Here is a 26321-nt window from a genome sequence, read left to right on the forward strand (position 1 = left end):
GTTCCACAGGAACTAGGCATTGGTCCCTGTTCTTTTTATTTTTTTGGTCAGGCTTTGAGAAAGTTACCAGTCCCTGTGTTGCTCTCAGTACTCCTACATCCCTGGTACTCATCTTCCAGTAATTAAGGAAACTTTCTCAGAAAGCCCATTGCCTTAGAATTGCAACTTGTAGTGATCAGAATCTCAGCATATCAACATATCATCATTTCTGGAACATAGCAAATCAACACTAGAGAAGATTATAATAAGAGCTATAGGCATCAAAGATAACAAAGTGGGCAGTCACAAAGGTCTTAGCAGGTAAAGTCACTTTCTGTGGAAACCCAACTCTCCAAGTAAAAATTTCATAACCAATATAATGGTGATGGAAGAAAAACAAATCCTCAGTGTCCTCCAGACTGTCACATTTGCAAGTGGTATGATACCCCTCCTCTCTTCACAGTCAAAAAAATGTAATTAAAAATTTCCAGTAAAAAAAAAAAAAAAAAAAAAAAAACCTCAGATAACTTAGACACATGTGTCAAAAATTTATAGAGGCACAAAACAAACAACAAATTATTATAATAAAAGAAATATAAATATCAATTATTAAAATGAAAATTTCAAGAATAAGAAAGATATGACTCAAATATGTAGAGCTAGAGATGAAACATAAAATTTGTCTAGTTCCACAGAAATGCAAAATATCTGAAATATGAAATATATGTGAAATATTTGAAAATACTAGAGGAAATAGAAAAATTCCCACAAACATAAAATTGTTCAAGAATGATTCAAGAGGCAAAGAAAATCATTACAGACCAATAATGTCTTATGCAATTGAAGCAGGAATGAAAAATATTTCAAGTAAATCGTTGGGGCCTGATTGCTTTATGGAAATTTTCTATAAAACATTTAAATCAAACTAGTTTTAATTTTTATTAAAATATTCCACCAAACTATTTTGATGAGGGCAGCATTTTACTGATTCCAAAACAAGATGAGGGACCCCAAAAAGCAAAAAAAGATATACATATGCATAGCATTTATGGGCACAGACAGGGCATTTTCCAATCAAAGGTTATCAGAATGAATGTAATGTCACATCTCAAAGGTCACACATCAAGAGGAAATCATCCAATACATGGATGTTTCAATATATGCTCATCAGTAAAGTATAATTAACCCATCAGCACGATGAGGGGCACCAATATTGATTGTTTCATAGACACACACAAAGCATGTACCAGCACCTACAAGTACTATGAATGCTAGAGGGTGGGGAATAGTTTCCAATACAACTTGATATTGATTTCTCTGCATCTTCTAGTCCAAGTCTGTCATGTCTTCTGAAATGTTCTACAGTGTTCTGGTTACAGGTAGTTAAGGATAATGACAACAACCTCTGGTGATGATCTCTCAGACCTCAGTGACCAATGACTCATAGGAATCTGCCCATGCCTTCCACTTCAATTTTCCTTTAATTACCATGTGTTATAAGAGTAGCCTTGTCCACCTATGTAGAATAATTCTTTTTGACTGTTTTAAAGTTGTATTTTAAAATTAGTTTACTAATCAGTGCATTTTAATGAGACACTCACTACCATGCCCTCTCCTCTACTTCACTTGTCACAACTCTGTAGAATAGGCGGTAGTGGTCTTACCTAGTGCTGGATTCTGAATATTGTCACACCAACCTGTCAGACAAGATAGAGCCACTGGTACAATAGTAGCATTACTACTATGGGGTGGTTAATCATATTATTGGATTTGGGTCCTACTGCATGGGAAAGAATTTTATGCTTGGTATGATTACCTTGGTCAGAAGTGAATCACTGCAGAAGTCATGGCCCTTAGGGTTGAACCTACTGTTGCTCACTTGCTAGATGATTACAGTATCAAATTGCCTTATAAATATGTATGTTTATTCCAATAGACCTGGGCTGCTTTTATTCTTTGTCAGAGAAGATTCTGTTTGAAATGGGCAGAAGATATAGAGAGATACATAGCTGGTAACATTACTAAGGAAATAAAGACTGAATGCTCAGCCTGAAATGTGACAGTGACATTACTTCCACCTTGAAGGTGAGGGAAAAAGAATCAGATAGAATGTAAGAGATGGAGGATGGGGAGTAATGTTGTGGAATGTTGATTTTTAGACATTGCATGACTGTCACAACCATGGACTACCATCAGTGTTACATTAATTGTACCTGTTTAAGACCATCATAGCCATAATTTGGGATATGTGGAATAAGATGTCTTCAACTCTCATCCCTTAATGAGGAGGTATTAGCAGTTGGTAGTCTCTGAGGAAGAAACAATCATTCCTTTTGAGGATGTAACAACTCACTGACAGGATTTCCACATTCTAGTGGATGGCTCAACATCTGTGCACATTCTCACAGCATGAACTGGACTTGGCTGTTTATCAAAAGGAAAAGAGAGGTAAAGGTGGGAGGAAACATGAGGGAAGTATGTAGGGGGATATGACCATATTTATGTATGTATATACAATCAATTATGACAACAAATTATCAACTGGAAAGTGTCACAAAATAGGGTATACAAATGATAAACATGTGACAATAATACATTCAAACAACAATAATCATAAGAAATAAAACCACAATGAAATTCCTTAAGTAGTCACTAGAATTTATAAAATGAAAATGACTGGTGAAACCAACTACTGGTCAGATGGGGGAACAGTAGGCATGCCCACACTTATGCTAGGAGTGCAAATTTGTAAATAAGTACAAACAGTATAGGTATGTACATATATATATATATATATATATATATATATATACTTATTTTACATATCAATCCCAGTTCCCTCTCCCTGACATCCTCCTATGACCCCCACAACCCCCCATCCCATCCCCCATTTACTCCCCAGGGAGGGTGAGGCATTCAATGAGCCCCTCCCCCATGTCTCTAGGCTAAGGGAGTGTCCCTCTATTGGGGAATGGGCTCCTGGAGTTCTTTCCTACACCAGGGATACATCCTGGTTCTAATGTCAGAGGCACCATATACATCCCAGACCTCTTACCTGAGTCCCACATTTAAGGGGTCTGGGTCAGTCCTATGCTGGCTTCCCAACTATCAGTCTGGGGTCATGAGTTCCCTCTTTTAAGGTCAGCTGTTTCTGTGGTTTCTCCAGCCTGGTCTTGACCCCTTTGCTCATTACTTCTCCCTCTCTGCAACTGGATTCCAGGAGCTCAGTCAATTGTCTAAGTGTATGTATTTGTTTCTGCTTCTATCAGCTACTGGATGAGGGCATATAAGGTAGGCATCAATCTCATCGGGTAAGGGCATTTTAAGTAGCCCTTCCACTTTTTCTTAGATTGTTATTTGGAGTAATCCTTGTGGATCTCAGGACATTTCCCTCTCTGTAGTCTAGTCAGGTCTACTTGTTTCTCTCAGCCCCTAGGCACAGCTATTGCCTGCTCTATCAGCCCCATGGGCTGATATTGTTTGCCTCTCCAGCTTGGCCTTTGCTTTATAATAATATAAAATTAAAGTCATATAGTTGCATTTGAATGCCTTTAGATAAGGAATTCAAAACAAAAATATAGAAACAAAAACAGAGCTTTGTTTCCTAAGTATTCTAGATATGTACTGTGTGATTTTGTGTGGGAACCCACACAATTCGCCATTACTAGATGGCGCCGAGGATTGTTGTAAACAACCATGTTTTGGCGCGGGCCCTCCTCGAGTCTGCCTGGCAACAGCTATGCACCAATCCCAGACTGACTGGTGTCCTTTCAGGAAGGAACGCCCATCCTGCCTGGATATAAGCCGCTCCCTTCCTTGCTTGCTTGCCCCTCATCTCCAGCTCTCCCTCAATCAAGAAGTGCTTCAATAAAGTGTGATCAGAGAAGGATCCTCTTGTCGGTGGTCTTCTTCCCCTGCGGGTCAGGGGCGTGCCACAATTTTGTGGTTCAGGAATTTCAGATTCCTGTCTGTAGGAAGCTGACCTTCCAATATGGACTCTTTGTGATTTATATATATCTTGCTGTTCTGCCCAAACTCTTCTTCTGTTCTGGCTTCAGGCAAATGCTAATATAACACTATAGAAGCTTTTCCCCTTTGGCTCAAATTACGTTAGAAAAATTGCTAGGAAAAACACCACAGTTACACTCTCTTTCAGAGTATACCACAAAGCAAGATCTTTTGTGCAGATTCACTTTGTGGCCATACAGGAAGCAACTGCAGTTACCCTTCAGAGTTTTAAGAAATGTAGTATGAGCACCAAAATTCACAACTATGTCATTGTTACTACTAAAATAGCTTGATCTTTCTATTCCTATAATGCTACACAGTAAAATAACTCACAATTTATACTTAGCAATTAGCAAACGTTCTGATGACCTGATAATAGAAAGGGCATGGGATTGGATAAATCTATATTTGTCCTTTTATTTCTGAGATTTATATCATCATAAATGGAGCACATATCCAGAACTGTTGTCTGTAGTAGAAAAGACAATTGAAAACTGAAACCTTGACACCATGCTTCATGGCTTTGGAAGTTTTCAAACACTCCAAAGCGGTTTCATTCTGACTGATAAGGAATCTACCATAGAAGCCAGTGGAAGAAGTTAAAAGTGTGTTCCCTTCACATATGACACAGGCTGGGAGGTTCAAGACTAACAGAAGCTTTGCTGTTCACAGAAATGCCTGATGGTTTCCTGACACCTCAGACTGAGTGCTTCTGACTACCAATTGTTCCGGACCAAAGACTTTAATGCCAGAGGCAAACATCTTATAAATTTCATCTGATTAATGTCACTCCATAGCATATTTATCATCTCCAGTATCTCTGCATGTTGTTCTCCAAGGCAAACCTACACTGAACTGTCCAGGGAAAGAAATGAAGCATATTGAACCAGTATCTTCAGATTTAATGTGATTGAAATTCTGTAGTACTTACTACTGGGAGCTAAACATGAAATTTATAAGGCAGGAATTTGAAAGAAAAATTTCCCTCATCCTTTTAAGTGTTGATTCACTGATATGATATGAACCAGAGTATTGATTTGAGCAATAATGTGCCTGGTCAAGCAGATGCCACACAGTGAAAGGAACACTAGCTTGTCAAGTCTACACATAGTTCCTAAGGGACACAAAATCCACTTGATAAAGGTAGCAAATAGTTTTCCCCTGTAGCATTGCAAGGTCACCTTTGTAACCTCAGCAAAATGTATTTTATTAGATACTAAGCCTAAGAACTCTCCTGAACTTAAAAATTATATTTTCTTTCTCATAAGTAATCTTTGACCTCAAAGTGAAAATGGAGTCTATTCATGCACTTTTAAGCACTACAAGGATTCATCACTAGTAAATATTCTTTTTTTTCTTCCTGTATTACTTCAATACAATTTAAGTTTCACAGGAAGCAGTTTTAATCCTCTGGGAATTTTCAAGAATGTGTCCATTTTGAAAGCTCATCTATTAAATATATCTTTCTTAAAAAAATAGGAAGTAATTTTCTATTGATAGTACCAGATGCTCAGGCTTTGAGTATTTCAGAAGAAATCTGCTGGGGTAGCATATTCTTGAAGGCATATGCACGACCAACTACACACATGAGCAAAACACATTTTCTAGATGCCTCACTAATCAAAGAAAGCAAAAAGGACAGGTGAAATTACTTTTAGTAATGTGTGTTATCTAGACCAACCAATGAAAATTAACATGGGCTACTAAAATCCTTTTTGACAAAGCTTTTGAAGTTCACTGTGAGTTTTATACATGAAGCTCATGTCAATTTGGACTAGTCAGAAAGAAAGTTTTGAATGCACACATGGTTGGTGACCATCACATTAGGCAAGGCAAGATCTTGAATGCTTACAGTTCACTTTCAAGGGAGAAGCATTGGGAAAAGCTCTTAAATTTTTGCATTTGTCTTTAAATTATTCACTCTAATTACTTGCTCTGCTCTGTTTCAGGATCAGATGGTAAACTGATTATAGAAGCCAGTAAAAGTTGTGTGGGAATTCTGCAATTGTGATAGTGAGGCATGAATTCCTGGAGAGACATTGAGGTTTTCACTTTAAAAATTTGTCATGTAACATTGCATTCCACCTGAAGGAAAATGTACTGTTTACAAAATTATGTGCACTTCAGCAAATTATTTTGACATTAGTAAGCTTTAGGTGCTTCCCTTCTAATGTGAAGATAGATATGTAACATAAATAAATAAGTGACCCAGAAACTGATATTGGGATTCAAGCTTCAAGGTGAATATCAGAGAAGCAATGCAGATGGCTACTTGCTTCTTACCTCTACCTCAGGTTGAATTGGCTGATCCTGTCTCCACCAGGATCAGACTGTAGCCTCTCCTCAGCATGGCTGGAGATTGAATACCTCCTAGTGACTACTCGTTCCTGCCTTTTATAACCCACTAGTTCTGGGATTAACTATAATTTTCTTTTATACTGATTCCCTCTGTGTAGATCTGGGTGGCCTTGGACTCGCATAGATCTATCTATCTCTTAATCCTGAGTTTATGGTATACTACCATCTCCTAGTTTCTAGCAGCTGTGCTTAAAGGTCTGTGCCTGATTTCTAAAGGTTGTGTCTGGGTTTGCTTCTATGAATCCTCAGACAAACTTTAATAAATCATAAATAATATATCAATACATAGGTATGACATGTTATCCCCATAAAATTATCATGAGGATTTCATGAGTATTCTTCCTGTAGTTAGTACAAAGGCTGGCTCATTCTCAGGACTTACTGGGCATAAGTGGGCTTGTTTAAAAAGTTATTTTTCATTCGAAGGCAAAATGAGAGTTTTATATATCTTACTTTTAAATCTGCCATTACAAGTAAAAGAGATATAACTATTCAAAATTCTAGATCTGATAAACAGAACATAAACCTATTCATATAACCCATTTTCTATGAAATAAAATAGCAAAACCTTGCTGTCTTATAATAATTACCATTTTCATTCAAAACAGCAGAGGTGCTTTGATGTTTTCTGCTTCTTTCCAGAAAATCAAAACTATGATAGAGTATAAAGAAACTTATGGCCCATGAGAAGTCAAATAATACTAAGAATAATTTCATTGTCTTCCTGTCTAAGAGAAATACCTCTGAGTCTCTGACTCTTTTGCCTGCTCTTGTGACCCTTTTCATATTACTAGGCTGTCTCATCCAGCCTTGATATGAGTGTTTGTGCCTAGTCATATAACTTTTTAATGCCATGTTCAGTTGATATCCCTGGGAGACCTCCTCTTTTCTGAAGGGAAACAGGAGAAATGGATGTTGGAAACAGGAGAAATGAGAAGTGTGAGAATGGTGGAAGGGGATAAGAAGAGTGAATGGAGGGAAAACTTCAGTCCAGATTTATTCTATGTGAAGAATTCATTAAAGATGAGAGAGGGGGAGAGACGGGGGTAGAGAGGAAGTGGGGACAGAGAGAATGTTAAAAATACCTAAAGATTTTATATTAACTAGTTTCATTGATTGAGATAGTATGGGGATGCTTTGTTTACATTACATTACACCACATTGTGTTATGTGTTCTGTGTCTGTTTCAGATGTGTCCAATAGACTATGTTTCTGCTATCCTGGGTCTATTCCTTCTCCCACCTTTCTAACCCTTTACTTGTTGATTGTGTAAATAACAACCAGTTGCTGTTTCCAAAGGAACTTTACATTATATTCAGAAGGCAGCTCAAAGTCCTTCAGTGTCTACATGAAGCAGCTCTCCCTTTTCTGAGTTCAAAAAAAATTTTTTTTGTCTCCTCTTGATCTCATTTTCTGAAAGGAATGGGCCAAACCCTATTGGAGACAAATGAGAAAATCACAAGTAGTATGGTAGTAATCACACAACTGTCTTCACATGATCTGGAGGGCATGAGGCCTAGGTGTCTACCAGCCTGGTACCACTATATCTTTTTCAAATGCTCTCTTCCTCCTCCTCTCTTTCAGGATGGTCAGATGATCTAGGGCTCCTTGCTCACAATGAGAACTGAGTTGCACAGCAAAATAGTGAGTAGGAGAGACTTTAAAAGAAAATATAGGTTGACATTTTAAGCAATGGGCCTTGAAAAAAAATTGCATGAGCTTTCAATTTCTGAATATAATGGTGATATCTGTTTGGTGGAGTTGTGATGCCAGCAAAATTACACAGTGTTTAGAAATTCTTCATGACTTATTAGCAAGTCATAAGCAAGTCAGTATTGTACCTTCTTCCATATCTTTCTCACTCCTGTTACTCCGACTGTATTTAGTATGTTTAACTTGAAATATCATGCCTCAATAGATTTGGATAATGGAAGATAGAGCATATTGGGTAAATAAAAACGTCCACACAGCCTGACTTACTTTAAACCTAGTAAATCCCCAGATGAGAACTTAAAACAGCTTTATTTTTGAAGGAAGTTTCATGTATAAATTTCTGTTGAGATCTTGATGTGGAGATCATGTATACCCAAGAGAATCTGTACACTCCAAAGATATCGTTTTTTTCTGATTTCTTTCAGTATTTGATTTTTGTACACATACTTGTATGATGAAATTTAGTCCTATGGATAACCCTTTCTACACTTTCATCCTCTTCTACCACGATGATGTTTCTTCCTAAGAAGTAAAGTAACTCCCAGTGTGTGTGTGTGTGTGTGTGTGTGTGTGTGTGTGTGTGTGTGTGTCCACTGAATTTAATTAGGGTTTTTTAGAATTGCTTGCCTAAGACTGGCAGGAAGATTATTGACTGGAATAACAGTAACTTATCAGAAGTGATACCACTAAAGGAAACAACATCCTATCCCCGAACATTTACTTGCTTCTTGAGCCCCTTCTCCTTTCCATGATAAAATATTGATGGGCCTAATCCCGTGGAGGTCGTATGCAGATAACCATAGAAACAATGAAGAGCATGGTTAGAGTAAAATGGGAAAGTTTGAATGGAGGAAAGAGAAGGGAGAAGCATAAATAATTTGTAATGTCAAAAATCACATTTGAGAAGAGATAAACATGGAGGGCCCCCAAATAAAAGAAAAAGTGAGACCATAGCTTTCTTGCTAAATGCAATAGGATCTTGTTAAGGAAAATTTAATTTTTCAGCTATTACCATGACTATATGCATCATAACAGAGCCCAGTTTGATCTCAGTTATTTGAAATTACTTAGACAATCATATACTTAGGGATCTGGAGATAGATTATGCCATAAGGCACTTGCCATACAAACATAAAGATCTGAATTTGAGTTCAAAAGCATGTATTATTTTTTAAAAGTTGGATTGCTGACTTTATAATCCATAGGGGTGAGAAGTGGAAAAGTAACAGGGGGACAACCTGTAGGATTAATTATTTAGACTATGTAAGGAGTAAGTTTTTTTCTGCCTGGTGGTCTAGTCCCGCTGCCATGCCAACCCCAAATAACACAATGAGACTCTGTATTTGATGTAATGCTGTTTCTTATCAGCTATCTCTGTCTTAAGTGTTAACCCATTTCTCTTAATCTATGTATTTCCACGTTGTCTCATCTTACTGGAGAGCTGGCTGGCGTCCTGCTCTCTCTAGACTCTCCATCCTGACTCCTCCTTGTCTCATAGTCCATCCTCTCTTGCTTGCCTATTGGCCAACAGTGCTTTATTCATTAACCAGTATGAAAAACATAATTACAAAATTACATCTCTCATCATCTCCACTTTTTTGTCTAAAATAAAAAGAATGGTTTTAACCTTAACAAAGCAAAATATATAACACAACAGTTATCAAGTAAGAATCACAGTTAACAATATTTAGTCCATTAGCATTTAGCAAGATTAAAAGTAACTATTCTATCATCTATCCTATATTTGTGAGTCTAAAGTCCTATATGTAACTATCTTTAAGCCTAACTAAGGAATACTATAACCATAACTATTTGTCTTCTACTCCTTCAAAGACCACAGGATAGTATATAAACTCTATAAATGACAGAAAACTCACTGCCTGGTCAGTCACCTGAAGTTCTTCTGTAATCTTCCATCTTTAGCCCATAGGCCAGAGTGTGTATGGCAGACTATTCAGGAAAGCAGGAAACTTTAAACTGTCTTCTTGTATTGGCAGTTTGTCAGTCATTTTCTCTGTGTCCTGCAGACTGTCTGACAGACTCTTCCATGAAGCAGGAACTCTGTAGCAATGTCCATCTTGAATCAGCAGTCATTTTTCTGTAGGTCCTGCATGTCCAGTTTATACAGCATAAAGTCAAACAGTCCAGACAAGAGCAGTATCTTGTCCAAATGGCTAGTCTTGCCATATTGGAAGCAAACTCTATAACGAGTTTCTTCAATGTCCATCTTCCTTTCTTGTGCAGGTGGTATTGCCAAGAGCAAGTATGTCTCGAAAACCCTAAACCATTTTAAATTCCCTATTCTGTAGGTCTTTGAAAGTTTTGAAGAATGCCTATCCATCTCAAATACATCTCTGTGTAGCTTGAAAACCTAACTAACTTAACTCTAAGTTTTGACTATCATAGGTAATTATCTACAACCTGTATTAAATTATACATTACATTTTTAAATGAGCTATATAAACAAAATACCTAAACAAGAGGAGAAATATACATATCACAAAATTGACCTTAAATTGTATCAATAAATGAAAATCCATTCCAACACAAAGTATTCATATCTATACCATAATTCCATTTTCACCTTTAAAAATAATTGGCTGTAATCATTAACCATTTATAACCAAGCCCATTTAAATGAAAACAAACATTTATAAACAATATTTGGGAATTGGGACATGGTTCTTTCCAAACTACTTCCTGCTAACAGGAGGCGCTGTCATGGATCCTAAGAAGAAGATATCTTGGCTGTAGTCTGCAAGGCTGTTTTGTCCCAACTGTTTTGAATGTTGAATCACCTGCAACTCTGTTTCAAGGGGTCTGGCTTGATCAAACCAAATCTGGAAGGAATCTACAGCTTTTCATTTTCTGTGGAAACAAAAATAGAAATCATTTTCCCCAGTAACTTGTCCTTAGTGTTAAATTTTGAAGTCAAAGCATTTTTAAAATATGTAAATTTAATTAATCCAGCAGCATTTCTTTTAACAGTTGTTATTTCTTCAGCAGTCAAAAGATACAAAGACAATATAACCCGGTACAGTATCGGGATTCTCTCTGAGATTTCCATCATTATGTGGCTTTTATTTATTACTCTGTTTCTTTTACTTTTTAATTTTTTATTTTTTGAGACAGGGTTTGTCTGTGTAACTCTTATCTGTCCTGGAATTTATTCTGCATAACAGGTTTAATTTGCAATCACAGAGATCTGCTTGCCTCTGTCTCCTGAGTGCTGGGATTAAAGGAATGTGCCACCACACAGCTCCTGTCTTTTTAAAACCATTTTATTTCTTTTTTCTCCCAAGCCTACATGTATTTTAGAACACACTGTAAAACTTTACCACCAGCAGTGAGAGCTGTGCTCGCTGCCTTGGTCTACGCTGCACCCAACAGCATGCTTTTGGCTTGGAGATATGGTCACTGCCATTGCCAGCTCTCATACACACCAATAAATTGTTAGCAGTGCTTCTTAAAAGCTGTGTGGTGGAAATTTCCCTTAAAGGAGCCATGCAAATATCTGCTTGTCTCTCACAAAGCAGAGTCCAACTGAGAAAAATGCTGCTATCAAGAAACCTTGCTTGTCTCTGTTCTTTTGTTTCTAAAACCATTTTTTAAGGTTTTGTTAAATTTTAAGTGGAAGTTCTTATTAGCCACATTGTGGCGCCATATGTTTTGTATAAAGCCTCCATCTTTTCTTTAGACTAAAAGGGGAATTGTAGTGGGATATTCACTTTGTCTCCTTCTGTGGCACTGACTGCGTCCATTGGGGGGGCGAAGCAAGGGAAGGAAGTGACCTGGGTTACTAGGTCTGATGAGGAGTGGGGGAAGGGGGAATGCTCTCTTGCAAGCTGCACAGGGACAGGAGGACTTCAGGAGACATTCTTGGAAGCAGGAACCTGCTGGTGTTCACCTATCTATGTTGTGAGTTATTTTTCCCTGAATAAACATCTGTTCGGCCTAACTGTTTATCCAGATCCTTATTAAACCAGGATATTGCTAGGTACTGCCCATCTATTTAGTCTATTTTGTGTCTGTGCAGTCAAAGACCCTGACTTAAAAACTGATATGAACAACTTATAACCTATGTACTCTACACCTGGTTTTATCATCACTGAATGTTTTGCTTCTGATATATTCTCATGTTATTTTTAGTTTCAGCCTTATATGTTTTATAGTATTTTTTGTATTCTAATAACACCATTTCTTTATCTATGTTCTTATTGAACATTTGTACTATATATAAAATTATGGAAATTGTGTGTGTGTGTGTATGTATGTACATATATATATATATATATATATATATATATATATATATATATATCACAGACCTTATAAATTCAATACTATTTGAACTCCTGTTTTATCTACTTTCCTATGCCTATTATCATAGTTCTGTACAAACATAAATAATTCCTGTTCCTCTTGCTAAAAGCATCTTCTGTTCTGATTAATTCTGGACACCACTATCTTTATTATTCTCCTCATAATTAACTTTATGTCTGAGCAATATTTTAAGTGTCATGTCATTAATATGCCATTATGTATAAAAATCATATGGTTTTACAGATGAAAATTATCTGATATTAGATATCGTCTTAGTTACTACTCTATTCCTGTTAAAAGACATTATGAGCAAGGCAACTCAAACAACATAAAGCATTTAATTGGGAACTTGCTCACAGTTTTAGAGGGTTAGTACATGATATTTATAGTGAAAGACAGACAGGCAAGGCAACAGACAACTACCTAAGAGCTTTACAACATGATCTGTTGGCAGCAGATGTAAAGAGAAACCAGATCAGGCATGAGATTTTGAAACCTCAAAACTCATTTCCAAAAGATATACTTACTCCAACAAGGGCACACCTCCTAATCATTCCTAAACAATTCTACTAACTGGAGAGCAAGCATTCAAACATGTGAGTCTATGGGGCCATTCTTATTTAAACTACCACAGAGATGAAAAGGATGAATAACAAATACTGAATCTTTGTTAAGTTAATTCATTTCCCACATTCTCAGAACATAAACAAGATGATATTACAACTATTGGAGCAGGACATACCTCAGGTTTATCAGGAAAATTGTACCTCAGTTTGATATGATGCTTCCTGATTGTTCTGGAAGGTGCTAAAGTTAAAGTACCTACCCTTCACTTAGTGTGCCTTTTCTCTACCAGTACCTCATCAGTGATGTAGTCACCACTTGAGACTCAATATTTTCCACTCTGTTCTGTTTTATTCCTTTATACAGCAGATTTTCATCAAAAGAAATGAATTCCAAATGCTGTCCTCATTCCTGCTCTGTCTGTCATCTCAAGTTTTGTATGTATCTGTGATAAAAGTCAATGGATGGTGCTAGAATTTTTTAAACTTTATTTTAAATTGTGTGTGTGTGTGTGTGTGTGTGTGTGTGTGTGTGTGAGAGAGAGAGAGAGAGAGAGAGAGAGAAAACAAACACCAAATGTATGTTGATCCCAGCCTAGTCTGATAGAGGGTAGCAGATTTTCCTGAAGCATTGCATGTAGCTGTGTTATGTTGCTGTAAAATAAACTCTAATCCTCTATATGAAATCGTAATTACCTAGCCATATTTATAGCCTAGTGGTAAAATTTTTCCACATTCTTACTTTTACACTATTATACTCAACATATTCACCATAAAATTTTGGACAAATTTATCATCCTGTTTTATAACCTCTAAATTTAAACTTATCTTCTTATTAATCTAACTTTTCCAATTATTTTTAATAGCACTAATCAATAGTAAGTATTTATTATTTGGTTTACAATAAAGTTCGATGTTTATTGATCAAAAAGATTCTCACTACCCATTTCAAAAGTTTTATCTTCATTTTACCAATTTTATAGTCTTGTGAACTACTCCTTCATGTTTAAAATGTTAAATGATTTGTATAATAACTAGTTTTTTCTTTCTCATTTTTCCACAAGAGGAAAATTTATCTGACATTAATTTTCCCAAAGAGTTAGTCATCAACCTACCTACTTACTGATGACTTCAGTTATGATAGTAGAAGTAATTTGTTGATAATAATTTTCAGCTCTGCAGTAACTTAGTTGAGAGACCAGAAAGTTGTTTGCATAGAGTTCTTAAATTCACCATCCTTGACATCTATCAATTTTGATAGGGGTAATTATTCTTAATAATAATGTGATAAAGTGATTGCCATATCTTACAGGTTAGGTAAACATATGCATCACTGCTGACTGAAAGTATGATGCTTACTGGCAGGACTAATGATCATCTACTTTTAGATTATTGCCTCATTATTGACAGTTATAAGCTCTTATCACCTTAAGTCATAATACTTTAGTTTTCATGAAATTGGCAATTATCAAAAAATTGCCTGTACATAAGGGGAAGATTTATCTAACTTTGGTACTATATACATAAAAGGTTCCTTTTCTCTTTCTCTCCCTAATATTTGAATAAGTACACAAGATAGTAGCTATCACAATAGCATTTTTAAACATGATGCATTTTAGTGAATTACCTTCCCCCATTCTTTCTCCTCAGACAATGGTACCCCTGATACACAGAATAGACAAAGTAGGAATTGAAATGTCAAAATCTCACAGTTGTATGAAAGACCAAGATTTTGGAATCCTATTGTTATTGTTTGCACACAGTTACATATTACAAAGCCTGCAAGGAGGAATTATGGTCATTGTTCTTCATGAAAATTTCATATTTTTTATTTAATTTATTATTTTAGATGTTGATTCCAGTTCCCTCTCCCTCTCTCCCTCTCTCCCTCTCTCCCTCCCTCTCACACTTTTACTCTCTCTGTCCCCTCATATGCACCCTGACCACCCTCCCATCCCATCCCCCCAACCCAATTCCACTTGAAGGGCAATGCCATCCAGGTGGTGTCATGTAGATCTGTCAGGTCATTTGAAGTAGGGACTAGGACTTCTCTCCTGTCTCTAGGTTAAGGCAGTATCCATCCATGGGGGATGTGTCCGCAAGGTCCTTTTGTGCAGCAGGGATACATCCGGGTTCCACTGTCTGAGGTCCCTTAGACTGTTCAGTACTCCTGGCTGAGACCCATATTCAGGGAGGCCTGAGTCAACCCCATGCTTGATTCCCAGCTACCAGTCTAGGGGCCCATAAGCTCCTCCTTGTTCAGGTCAGCTGTCTCTATGTATTTCTACACCTGGTCTTGTCCTCTCCCTCTGCATCTGGATTCTAGTTCAACTCAGAGTTTAGGTATGGTTGTTTGCTTTTGTTTCCAACAGGTATTAGATGAGGGCTCCATGGATAAGTTAGTAGTTGTTCTCACTATCTGGGAAGGGCATTTAAGGTAGCCTTTCCATGGGTGCTCATATTGTTAGTTGGCAGCAGTCTTGTAGGTCTCTAGACCTTTCTTTAGGTTCAATTTTCACTTCAAACCAATAATGGCTCCCTCTTTTATGTTCTCTCTCTCTCTCTTACTCTCTCTCTCTCTCTCTCTCTCTCTCTCTCTCTTTCTCTTTCTTGCTCTCTTTCTCTTTTCTGTCTTCTATTCCTACCCTGACACATTCTTCCTAGTCGCACATGCTTTCCAATCCTCCCCCTCTGTTTCTCCTACTTGTCTCTCCATTTACTGCCACTGCCCCACTTCCCCTTTGATCTGGGGGACTTGTCCCTTTTCCCTTCTATAAAATACTGTATATGAATAATTTAGAATACACCTTGTATCCTAGTTTCTCTGGTGGTGTGAATTATAGGCTGGTGATCCTTTGATCTAGGTCTAAAATCCATATATAAGTGAATACATACCATGCTCCTCTTTTTATGACTGGGTTACCTCATTCAGGATGGTTTCTTCAAGTGCCATCCACTTGCCTGCGAATTTCAAGATTCCATTATTTTTTCTGCTGAGTAGTATTCCATTGTATAGATGTGCTACATCTTCATCCCTTCTTCAAATGAGGGGCATCTAGGTTGCTTCCAGGTTCTTTCTATTACAAATAATGCTGCTATGAATATAGTTGAGCAGGTGTCTTTGTTGCATGGATGTGGATCACTTGGGGGTATGCCTAAGAGGGGGATTGCTGGGTCCTGTGGTAAACTAATTCGAATTTCCTGAGGAACAGCCATACTGATCTTCAAAATGGCTGTACGAGTTTGCATTCCCACCAGCAGTGGAGGAGTGTTCCCATTTCTCCACATCCTCTCCAGCATAACTTGTCATTGGTGTTTCTAATTTTAGCCATTCTGGCAGAAGTAAGATGGTATCTCAAAGTTGTTTTGATTTGCATTTCCCTGACAGCTAAGGATATTGAGCACTTTCTTAAGTGTCTTTCAACCTTTCTTATTTCCTCTATTGAGAATTCTTCAGTTCTGTACCCCATTTTTTAATGGGATTATTTGGTGTTTTGTTGACTTGTTTCTTGAATTCTTTGTATATTTTGTAGATCAGCCCTTTGTCGGATATAGGATTGGTGAAAATCTTTTCCCTGTCTGTGGATGTCATTTGGTCTTGTCCACTGTGCCCTTTGCCTTACAGAAGCTTCCAGTTTGAAGATGTCCCATTTATTAATTGTTGATCTCAGTGTCTGTGCTCCTGGAGTTATGTTCAGGAAGCAGTCTCCTATACCAATTTGTTCAAGGGTACCTCCTCCTTTCTCTTCTATGAGGTTCAGTGTGGCTGGATTGATGTTGAAGTCTTTGATCCATTTGGATTTGAGTTTTGTGCATGGCGACAGACATAGGTCTATCTGCAGTCTTCTACACACCATCATCCAATTGTGCCAGCACCATTTGTTGAAGATGTTTTCCTCCCCCCATTTTATTCTTTTAGTGGTTTTGTTGAAAATCAGGTGTTCATAAGTGTGGGTTAATATCAGGATTTTCAATTCAATTCCATTGGTCTACCTGTCTATTTTTGTGCCAATATCAGGCTGCTTTCAGAACTATAGCTCTGTAGTAGAGCTTAAAGTCAGGGATGGTGATGCCTCCTGATGTTCTTTTATTGTATAGGGTTGTTTTGACTATCCTGGGTCTTTTGTTTTTCCTCATAAAGTTGATTATTATCCTTTCAAGGTCAGTGAAGAATTTTGCTGGGATTTAATGGGGATTGCATTGAATCTGTAGATTGCTTTTGGCAAGAGTGCCATTTTTACTATATCCTACCTATCCAAGAGCATGGGAGATCTTTCCTTTTTCTGGTATCTTCTTTAATTTCTTTCTTTAGAGCCACAAAGTACTTATTATATAGTCTTTCACTTGTTTGGTAAACATTACCCCAATATACTTTATGTTGTTTGTGGCTATTTTAAAGGGTAATGTTTCTCTGATTTCTTTCTCAGCCTCTTTGTCATCTGAAGAAAATAGGGCTACAGATTTTTTTAAAGGATTTTACTATATGTGTATGCAATCTAGGAACTTATAATGTTTCCTGGCAGATAACTATTAAATATTCTTAAATTCAGAAGAAAATTATGCAAATGACCTAAACTTACCTATAATTAAGACTTTGAAGTAAAAAATGAAAACTATTCCAGGACTAGTATTCGGTTTAAAATTCTCTAACAATTCACACATCCTAACACAATGACTGATATATGTTACCTCAGTGATTCCAGGTGCATTTTGTAAGCCATAGTGATTTTGCTGACCCCTCACAGCAATATTAAATCTCTATTTCCCAATTCCATCTCCTTTAAACACTTCATTGTCAATAGCTAATCTACCAAGATTAATTTCTTTGAGGTGATGTTGGTGAAGATTAGAAAATATTTGTGGCATTTGTACCTTTAGGTGTCAAAAGAATGGAGGAGTTCAAGCAAGTCCCTGAACTATTATATTTGTTCAAAAGGGACAGAGCAGTCCTATGACTCAGGAAGGTCTTTCATTCTGCCTTGGATTTCATAGTTTTCTACTCATTCTACCTCTGTCTTATTCTTTGCAGTGTCATTTTCCTTAGGTACTGTTTAACTATATTATAAATATTCCCTGGATGTCCCTCTTATTTTTCAAGAAATAATAAAATCAGACAAAGGCAGAAACTCAATAGGAAAGGGTGAGATTGGCCAATCTACAAACTATTCCAGGATAAACTGACATTAAAAACTACTAAACATCTTTAAGCAGCATTTTGACTCTTTTTACATGTTTTATGCCAGCAATCCATGGGTCCAGCTATGATGTCACTGTACTCAAAGATGACTCAGCACTGCTTCTATTGGCTTCATTACTACAAAAAGTAGCTACTGTCATAACCCCCCCTTTTTTAATTTAAATTTGAAACAAGCTTGTTTTATATGTCTATCCCAGTTCCCTCTCCCTCCCCTGTCTCCCAACCTCCTATCCCATTCCCTTTCTGTTCCTCAGGGAGGGTGAGTCTTTCTATGGGGTATCTTCAAAATCTATCATATCATTTGGAGCAGGTTCAAGGTTGAGACAGTATCCCTATATATGGGATGGGCTCTCAAAGTCCATTTGTGTATTAGGGATAAATACTGATCCACTACCAGAGGCCCCATAGATTGCCCAGACCTCCTAACTGACACCGACTTTCAGGGGTTTGGGTCTGTCCTATTCTGATTTTCCAGCTAACAGTCTTGGTCCATGAAATCCCCCCTGTTCAGTTCAGCTGTTTCTGTCGATTTCTCTGGCCTGGTCTTGACCCCTTTGCTCCTCACTTCTCCCTCTCTGCAACAAGATTCCAGGAATCTGTCTCGGTATCTGGCTCTGGGTGTCTGCTTCTGCTTACATCAGCTACTGGATACAGGCTCTAGGATGGCATATAAGGTAGCCTCTCCACTATTGCTTAGATTGTTAATTAGGGCCATCCTTGTAGATCTGGGGACATTTCCCTAGTGCCAAATTTCTCTTTGAATCTATAAATGGCCCATCCAGTGTGGTATCTCTTCTTGCTCTCTTCTATTCTGCCCCAAACCACTATCATAATTTTAAAGGTCTTTTTCTCTGAATCACTTAGAATAGATACATGGGGCTTGGCCTAGGTCCTGCCCCAAATGATATGGCAGACTTTGATGATCCCTAATGGAATGCCTCACCCTTTATGTGGAGCAGAAGGAAGATGGGATTGGGGTCAGTGGAGGTATGGGAGGGTGGGAGGGAGAGGGAACTGGGATTGATATATAAAATAAGATTGTTTCTAATTTAAATAAAATTAATAGAAATAAATGCCTTTCTCATCATGGATGGAAAAGTCAAACCTCCATGCCAATCCAGATTTTAAATTTTCCTCCTGGGGTTTTAATCCAATTGATCCTAGGCCTGCAGAGTCATAAGAATCTATTAAGTGTATTGAAAATAGGAAATTACATTTATTTTATCATGCCATTCAGAGTGCGCTGGGTTTTATTCTATAGATGGTATAAGGTTTTGAATAAATAGAATATGCCTAATTTATCAAGACAGCAGGGAACCTAGATTAAAAAAACTATTTTTAATATAAGACATATTTAGAGAACCATGCTTACATAAAATGAGGTGGATCTTTCACAAATAAATTCTGTGATTTTTTTTTCCCAGACAAGGTTTCTCTGTTTTGCTTTGGAGACTGCCCTGGAATGCCCGCTGTAGAACAGGCTGGCCTTGAACTCACAGAGATCAGCCTGTCTCTGCCTCCCCAGTGCTGGGTTTAAAGGTATGTTCCAGCAATACCTGGCAAATTCTGTAATATTTTTGGATTCAATGAAATAAATTGTAAATTTCTGATTTATAACTGTCAAATACAATATACTGAGATTTTTCAGAAGACCATTTAGGTATATTTTACTTAGAATTTCTGATTTAGTATATTTGTGATCATAAAATATGAATAAATTCGATTTTTTTGATAAGCTAATGTTAGTAGTAACTATTCTTTGTAGTATGTCAGATTAAATGGAAGTTTTTAAATCTGTAAGAAACAGTATTTAGCCTAATATGAAACTGATGAATAATTAGTAAATACCTGTATCATATCGATGTAAATATAAATACTTAAGGCCTGACTATTTAATGTAATTTAAGTTTGCAGGTTTGCATATTTTTTCTTCCTATCATTATGTTATTATTTGTTATAAAAATATCTTTTATTTCATCATATAATATAAATAGATAGATAGGAGTATGTATTACTTTGCCATTTTTAGAAATTATATATGGAATATTAGTGGCTATGGGCAGTTGTGTTTTATACACACACACACACACACACACATATACACACATATATCTATGAGTTTTGCAGATCCAAATTGGGATGTATGACACAACTGGTTAATTTAATATTTCCTCTTTTCTCAAGAATAAAGTCACCATGAATGAGCTATAAATGTCATTATACACCTCAAACTTTGGGCAGTTCTTGAAGCATTTGGTTCTGCATATTATAATTAGGGATATGTACCACATTGAAAAATGAAACTATTGAATTTATTAGATATCAGGTCATTGAGTCATCAGAAATAATGAATAGTGCAATTTATGATTTTGTTATATCTTAAAAGCACTATAATAATACTATGAAATTAGTTGTTCTTATCCTAGATATGAAAGAGATTAATGAGGTAATTTTTTGGAAACTAAATTTATTTGACCTTATTTTACTGTATAATACTGAAATGCTATGAAATACACCATTTTCTTCACATATTTGTTCAGTTTTGACAGGTTTAGTTTTGGTCCACTGCTTACTGCATTAACCTAATATAGGAAGTATCTATTTCTTGTATAATATTCTGAGAGAGCAAGTATTCTGTGTATCTATTAAATGGTTTTCTATCTAATTCCCTGTGTACCCAGTTACAAAAACACACAGACAAAAAAAAAAAAAAAATGGAAGACAGAAAGCCCCTCTATCATGGACAAGCTAAAATTACAAGTAATTTTTCTTTTTTACTTTCTATGGTTTTTTTTCTTTTAATCAGTCAGAATCAACTTATGTAGCTCAAGCCAGCCCCCCAACCAAATAAAGGAAGGGGGCTTTGGTTTAATGATAACATAGCTTTCGGGGCCTGTGATATCTACTGAGATTACTATTAATACCATTGATAGAGAATAAACATAACTCAAGACTCTGGGAGACAAGTGGAAAACCTGTGATATGTTACATGTCTGCTTTTGCTACAGAGATGGTAGGGTTTGGATCTGAAATATCTTTTACAGCCTATTGTATTGTTTGTTTCACTAGCTAGTTATACTCTTTGGGGAGGCTGTGGAACTTTAAGAGCTGAATCCTAGGTAGCAGACATAGGAACCTATGGTCTGACTCTTCAGTTTGATACACTTCTCATTGTTTCTACTACACATTTTCCACAGAAGAGATAGCTGTGGCCATACTACCTAATTGACAAGAACTGAGTTGCCCCAACATGCCCTTTTTTCCCGTGATAAACTGAAGATAATTTAAATATATTTTCTTGTTTTATATATTGATCCCAGTTCCTTCTCCCTTCCTGTCATCCCATGCCCCCAACAGACCTCCCTCCAACCACTCCCCCATCCACTCCCCAGGGAGGGTGAGGAAATCTATGAGGGATCATTAAAATCTGTGAAGTCATTAGGGGAAGGACCAAGGTCATACCTGGGTCTCTGAGCTAAAACAGTATCCCTCCAGGGGGAATGGGCTCCCGAAGTCCATTCCTGCACTGGGGATACATCCTGATTTCACTGTCAGAGGTCCCATAGACTTTCCAGGCCTCCTAACTGTGATCCATGGTTAGAGGGTCTGGGTTGATCTTATGCTGGTTTCCCAGCTATCAGTCTGGAGGCCATGAGCTCCCACTTGTTCAGATCAGCTATTTCTGTGGATTTCTCCAGGCTGGTCTTGACCCCTTGCTCATCACTTCTCCCTCTCTGCAAAAAAGATTCCAGGAGTTTGGCTCAGTATTTAGCTGTGCTTCTGCTTTCCTTAGCTACTGAATGAACGCTCTAGGATGGCATATAATGTAGTAATCAATCTCATTATCAGGGAAGGGTATTTAAGGTAGCCTCTCTACTACTGCTTAGTTGGGATCATCCTTGTAGGTCTCTGGACATTTCCCTAGTGCCAGATTTCTCTTTAAAGCTATAATGGCTCCCTCTATTATGATATTTCTTTTCTTGCTCTCCTCTATTACTTTCCCTGTTCCCTCATGTTCTTCTCTCCCCTCCTCTTCTCTCCATTCACTTTCTGCTAACACCCTCTCTCCTTTCCCTATGCTCCCAATTTGTTCAGGAAATATTTTTCCTTTCCCTGTCTTTAGGGGACCATGCATGTCTCTTAGGATGCTCCTTATTTCCTAACTTTCTGGTGGTGTGGATTGTAGGCTAGTGATCCTTTGATCTATGTATAAAATCCAAATATGAAAGAGTACACACCATGTTTGTATTTTTGTGACTGTGTTACCTCACTAGAAGATTGTTTCTTCTAGTTCCATCCATTTTCCTGTGAATTTCAAGATTCCATTTTTTTTCCTGTGGAGTAGTACTCCATTGTGTAAATGTACCACACTTTGTTTATTGTCCATTCTTTAGTTGAGGGACATCTCTGATGTTTCCAGGTCCTGTTTATTATAGTCAATGCTACTATGAACATAATTAAACAGACTTCCTTGTATGGATGTGCATCTTTTGGGGTATATGCCTAAGAGTGGGATTGCTGGGTCCTGTGGTAGATTGATTCCATTTTTCTGAGTAATGACTATACTGATATCCAAAGTAGGTTTACAGGTTTGCAGTCCCACCAGCAGTGGAGGAGTGTTGCCCTTTCTCCACATCCTTTCCAGCATAAACTGTCATTGGTGTTTTTTATTTTAGCCAATCTGACAGGAGTGATGGGAGATGTCATTCTATAAATATGTTTCTCATATTAGTTAATGAATAAAGCACTGTTGGCCAATAGGAAAGCAAGATGGGTGGGACTAGGATACAAGGAGGAAGGAGAGTCAAGATGCAGAGACTGGAGAGAACAGAGGTCTGGGTCCACTCCCTGGTAAGATGAGACCACATGGAAATATTACATTAACAGAAATGGGTTAATAATTAAGACAGAGCTAGCCTATAAGAAACTAGTACCTGGACAACAGCATTATATCAAACACAGAGTCTCTGTGTGTTATTTGGGGCTTGCGCAGCAGCGGGACAAGACCAGCAGCGGGCGGAAAAAACTTTCTCCTTACACAGGAGTAATGAACATTTTCTTTTTTTTTTTTTTCCTTCTTTTTTTTTTTTTTTTTTTTTTTTTTTTTTTTGGTTTTTGGTTTTTTGTTTTTATTTTTTGTTTGTTTGTTTGTTTTGTTGTTTGTTTTGTTTTTCAAAATGGGGTTTCTCTGTATTGCTTTGGAGTCGATCCCCTGCCTCTGCCTCCAGAATGCTGGGCTGGGACTAAAGGCCTGGGCCACCAATGCCTGGCTGTTGAGCAGTCTCTTAAGTGTCTTTCAGCTATTTTAGATTCCTCTATTGAGAATTCTCTATTTCGTTCTGTAACCCCACACACACTTTTTAATTGGATTATTTGGTGTTTTGGTAACTAGTTTTTTGAGTTCTTTGTATATTTTGGAGGTCAGCCCTCTGTCAGATGTGAGGTTGGTGAAGATCTTTCCCCCATTCTGTGGGCTGCCGTTTTGTCTTGTTCAATGTGTCCTTTGCCTTACAGAGGATTCTAAGTTTCAGGAAGTCTCATTTATTAATTGTCATTCATAATGTCTGTGCACTGCTATTATGTTCAGGAAGCAGTCCCCTTCACCAATTCATTCAAGAGTACCTCCCACTTTCTCTTCTACAATATTCAGTGTGGCTGGGTTTATGTTGAGGTCTTTGATCCATTTGGACTTAAGTTTTGTGCATGGTGATAGATATGGATTTACCTGTAGTCTTCTACACTTCAGCATCCAGTTATGCCGGCATCATTTGTTGAAAATGCTTTCTTTTTTCCATTGTAAAATTTTTGCTTCTTTATCAAAAATCAGGTGTCTATGTAGATGTGTGAGATAATATCAGGATTTTCAATTTGATTCCATTGGTCTACCTATCTATTTTTGTGCCAGTACCTAGCTGTTTTCATTTCTATAGCTCTATAGTAGAGATTGAATCAGGGTTTCTGATGCCTTTGGAAGTTCCTATATTATAAAGGATTGTTTTTGTTACCCTGGGTCTTTTGTTTCTCCATGTGAAGTTGAGTATTGTCCTTTCAAGATCTGTGAGGAGTTGTACTGGGATTTTGATGGGAATTGATTGAATATGTAGATTGCTTTTGGAAAAATTGCAAAATTATTGATTCTACCTATCCAAGACCATAGGAAATCTTTCTATTTTCTGGTATTTTTATTTTCTTTCTTTAAAGACTCAAAGTTCTTGCTATACAGGTCTTTCACTTGTATGATTAGTGTTACCCAAAATATTTTATGTTGTTTGTGGCTATTGTGAAGGATGATGTTTCTGTGATTTCTTTCTCAGCCATTTTATTGTCTGTATACAGTATGGCTACTGATCTTTTTGAGTTAATTTTGCTTTCTTTAAGAGATTTGCTGACATCTTGCATTTTTTTGGTTCATGTTTTCTTCTATTTCTCCAATGTTTTGTTTGTTTTATCTTCCATTTATTAAGGGCTTTTTTCATGTCTACTTTGAGTGCCTCTATCATTTTAATAAAGTTATTTTTAAGGTCATTCTCTTCTGCTACATCTTCATTGGGGTGTTCAGGTCTTGCTGGTGTAGAGTCCCTAGACTCTGGTGGTGCCATATAAGACTTTCTTTTGTTGGATGTGTTCTTATACTGTCTCCTTCCTATCTTGTCTTCCAGATGGGTACAGGTGTGGTCTCTCCCACTCCTGGTGAGTATTGGTTTAAGGTTCTATCCTCTTCCCTTTTATGGAGGGTGCAGGGGCAAGACAGGAATGGCAGCTGATGATGGGTGCTTTGTTCTTCCTCTACGTCCCTCTGGGGGATTTGTTGGCATGAAGGGTCTGGCAGCCCCAGTTCAGGAGACTAGAAGAGAGAGAGATGTGGGAAGCCTGGGTAGCCCCTGATATTTACGTATCTACCAGAGGGTGGAGGGGCTAGACAGGAACGGCAGCTGATTCTTGGTGCTTTTTTTCTGCCTCCAAGTCCAACTGGGGGATTCCATTTCAGGAAGCTAAACTGAAGAAAGATCCTAATTAAAACTAATATTTTTTCCTTTAAATATCTTCTCTCTGGTACCACTCTCCCAATGAAATGAAAGGAAACTACAGAAAACCATTACTAGGACTAGGGTCACTCTAACAACTCAACCTGATCATGCAATTTTTTTGGCATATTTTTTTAATGGCTTTGAAGAATAATTTGGAAAAAGTTGGCAAGTGGATGGAACTAGACAAAACCATCCTGACTGAGGTAACCCAGCTTGTATATTATCTATATAGTAGGGCTACTGATTTTTATTTTATTTTATTTATTTAATTTTTTTTTTTTTATTTAATCTTGTATCCTGCTACTTTGCTGAAGGTGTTTATCAGCTGTAGGAATTCCCTGGTAGAGTTTTTTGTGTCACTTATGTAAACTATGATATGATCTGTAGATAATGAAAGTTTGACTTCTTCCTTTCCAATATGTATCCTTGTGTATCTTCGAGGAACACAAGGTAGGTTCCTCAGAGATAACTTTTAATGTATTTCTTGGGAATTATGTTAATGAAAAGGATTAATTGTGCCAAAGTATTTTCAAGTATCATGGGTTTTCTGACACTATAAGAAAATACCTGGGATAATTAACTTATTAAAAGTAAAGGATTGTTTTAACTCATGGCTTTGCAATTTCCAGTCCAATATTGGACAGATCTGTTGTCAGGAGTCTGTGGTAGCCATCATGGTAACAGAAATGGCAATGATAAAAAAACTAGATCTCCACCTCCCCATCCCCTTCCTGTTTCCACATGACCAGGATATAAAGGAAATAAAGGAAGGTGGAGATCCATATAATTCCCTTCAAGAGCAAAACCCAGGAACCTAAGGACCTCCAATATGCTTTCGTTCATAACAGTAAACAACCCTTAATAGTCCTACTCTAGAGTAATTTTCAATGACATTTGAGTCCTTTAGCATATGAACCTTTAGGAATGTTGATCATTCACACAGGACCAGAGGTCTATTCATCCATCTTCTTTGTGAATGCTTTCAAATCCTGAGGTTAAAAATGGAGAAACCTTTTGTAAGATGAATCCAGAGAACACTAAATCAGGAAAACAAAACAGAGAAGTACCCATCCTTCTGGGAGTCATTGTTCTTAGGTCTTGCTACCCTAGGCTCTCAATGTAGGTGTACTTATGAGTCGCCTAGAAAGAGTA

Source organism: Phodopus roborovskii, unplaced genomic scaffold, assembly GCF_943737965.1.
Source record: "Phodopus roborovskii unplaced genomic scaffold, PHOROB, whole genome shotgun sequence".
Taxonomy (NCBI): domain Eukaryota; kingdom Metazoa; phylum Chordata; class Mammalia; order Rodentia; family Cricetidae; genus Phodopus; species Phodopus roborovskii.